This window comes from Sprattus sprattus (genome assembly GCF_963457725.1).
Source record: "Sprattus sprattus genome assembly, chromosome: 13".
NCBI classification, from domain to species: Eukaryota; Metazoa; Chordata; class Actinopteri; order Clupeiformes; family Clupeidae; genus Sprattus; species Sprattus sprattus.
Window position 1 is genome coordinate 15,907,591 of NC_137911.1, and position 2,500 is coordinate 15,910,090.

Sequence of the window (2,500 nt, forward strand, 5' to 3'; positions counted from 1 at the left end):
CAAAATACACTTGGCTCATCTTCCAAGCAAGTTTGTAACGGTTCTAGTTGATTTGAACTTTTTTTTTTCTAACAACCGCTTCCTGACAATCTGATTTGTGTTCTCTTATATTTTTCTGTGAGATTAAGCTATTTGACCAAAAGGTGAATTTCTTCCATCCTGTTTTACTATTTTTTTCCCAGGGGTGCCGGTAACTGTGGAGGGGACTGTATAGGATGTAGCACAAAAACACCCTCTGTATCTATGAGGATAGTGGATGATGTGCTTTTCCATCGTGATGCAGGGGATGTCTCATATTACGATTTGTGATATAGCAAGATGGTCATATATGTGGGTGCATGCATTACAGTGCATATGTCCATGTATGTGGCTATATGCAGGTAATTGTGTTTGTGTGTCTGTGTGGTCCATTGAGCATGTATTTGTGTTTGTGTGCTTGTGCAAATGTGGATGTGTTCCCATGTACATTTGCGTGTTGGAGTGTGTAAATATTCCTGCGTGTGCGTAGTATGAGTGTGTCTGTATATGTACACTACGTGTGTATTCCCGTCGCTGTGTGTGTTTGCATGTCTGTGGTTATACATGTGTGTGTGTGTGTGTTTGTGTGTGTGTATGAGTGTGTCTATCTGTGTGTGTTTTTGTGTGTCTGTGCTTGTGCATGTGTGTTTGTCTTCTCTTTGCTCTCAGTAGGGGCCAGCTGGTGGCTCCTCATGTGAAGGTCAGGGGCAGTTTGCCTATTTTCAGCCCTGCAGCAGCAGCACCTGGCTGGCCAAGCCGCACGCAGTCAGGGGGGTGAGAACCTGGCCCTACCACACCTGCCTAACAACAGGTCAGGGTCAGAAAATACCTCATCCATGCTCCCAGCTCTTACTACACACACACACACACACACACACACACACACACACACACACACACACACACACACACACACACACACACACACACACACACACACACACACACACACACACACACACACACACACGCATGCACACACATACACACACACACACACACACACACACACACACACACACGCATGCACACACATACACACACACACACAGACACACAGACACACACACACACACACACACACACACAGACATACACACACACACACACACACACACTCACACACACACACACACTCACACACACACACACACACACACACACACAGACATACACACACACACACACACACACACACACACACACACACACACACACTCCGGCAAGTCTCTCAGCCACTTTCTGTCTGTTGTGATACTGAGGTAAACAGGGCTTCTGTCTGGCAGTGTTGAGATGTTGTAAAGGGGGAACAATGATGTATCTAAAGCCTCTGTGATTGTGTGTGATTGTGTGTGATTTTTGTGACTGTGTGTGATTGTATGTGTTATGGTGTTTGAGTCGCCCCATTAAGACAGCCAGCCTCAGCCATCTCTTGGGCCCAGTGGCATCTCTCTAAAATGGCCAGTAGTGTTCCCCTATTAGAGTATCTCTCTCTTTCCCCCTCTCCACCCCTCACTCCTGTTCTCTCTCTCTTCCTCTCACGCTCTATCTCTTCCTGTATATCTCTCTCTCTGTAAGTCTGTCTTTCTGTAGTTTTCGTTCTTTATTTCTCTTCCTCTCCCAGTATTTTCTCTCTGTATCACTCTCTCTCTCTCCTTTTCTATCACACTATCCATCCCTTTCTGTCTCTTTCTGTCAGTCTCTTCTGTCACTCTTTTACTTCTTCTTCTGTCATTCTATCCCTCCCTGTGTCTGTCTCTCTGTCTCTCTCTCTTCCTTCTGCTCTCTCTCTCTCTCTCTCTCTCTCTCTCTCTCTCTCTCCCTCTGTCTCTCTCCCGCCCTCTTTTTTCTGTATCTGTGTGTGTCAGTGTGTTGGGGTGGAACGCACCTGGTACGCGCAGCTGTGGGGATGGTAGAGAGAGGAGAAGGGGGTGGGGAAAGGCAAATGGGGCCCTGTGTGTGCTCTACTGATACAGTCTGGGGCTAACACACGCAAGTGTGTGTATCTATGTGTGTGTGTGTGTGTGTGTGTGTGTGTGTGTGTGTGTGTGTGTGTGTGTGTGAGTTAGAAGTATGTGGGTGTATGTTTTCTTTGAAAAGTAAAGATTTCTTCCAGTTCACTGTCATACATTTAAATACATGATTAATCGGTGGGGAATTTGAGGCTTGTGTCTTGACCTATGAGGCTGGGGATTTAGTCATTCAGCATCATCAAATAGAATTTGGCAAACAGGAACCCACACAGGCAAAAGTCTTCCCTTTTCGCCTTAAAGAAGGAAGCCCATAACAGTTGACCTCTTGACCTTCCCTGCGATCTCCATCTCCCCGCGTCCCCATTCTCCGAAGCCACCTTCCCTGTTTCTTCGCTGAAAAACAGTGACTCTTCCTAAACAAGGCTGTCAGCGCACAGCGAACCGTTTCTCCTCTCCCACTAACGAGCGCCGCTCAGCTGAATCCGCTAGCCGCGTTCTCAATGAATGTA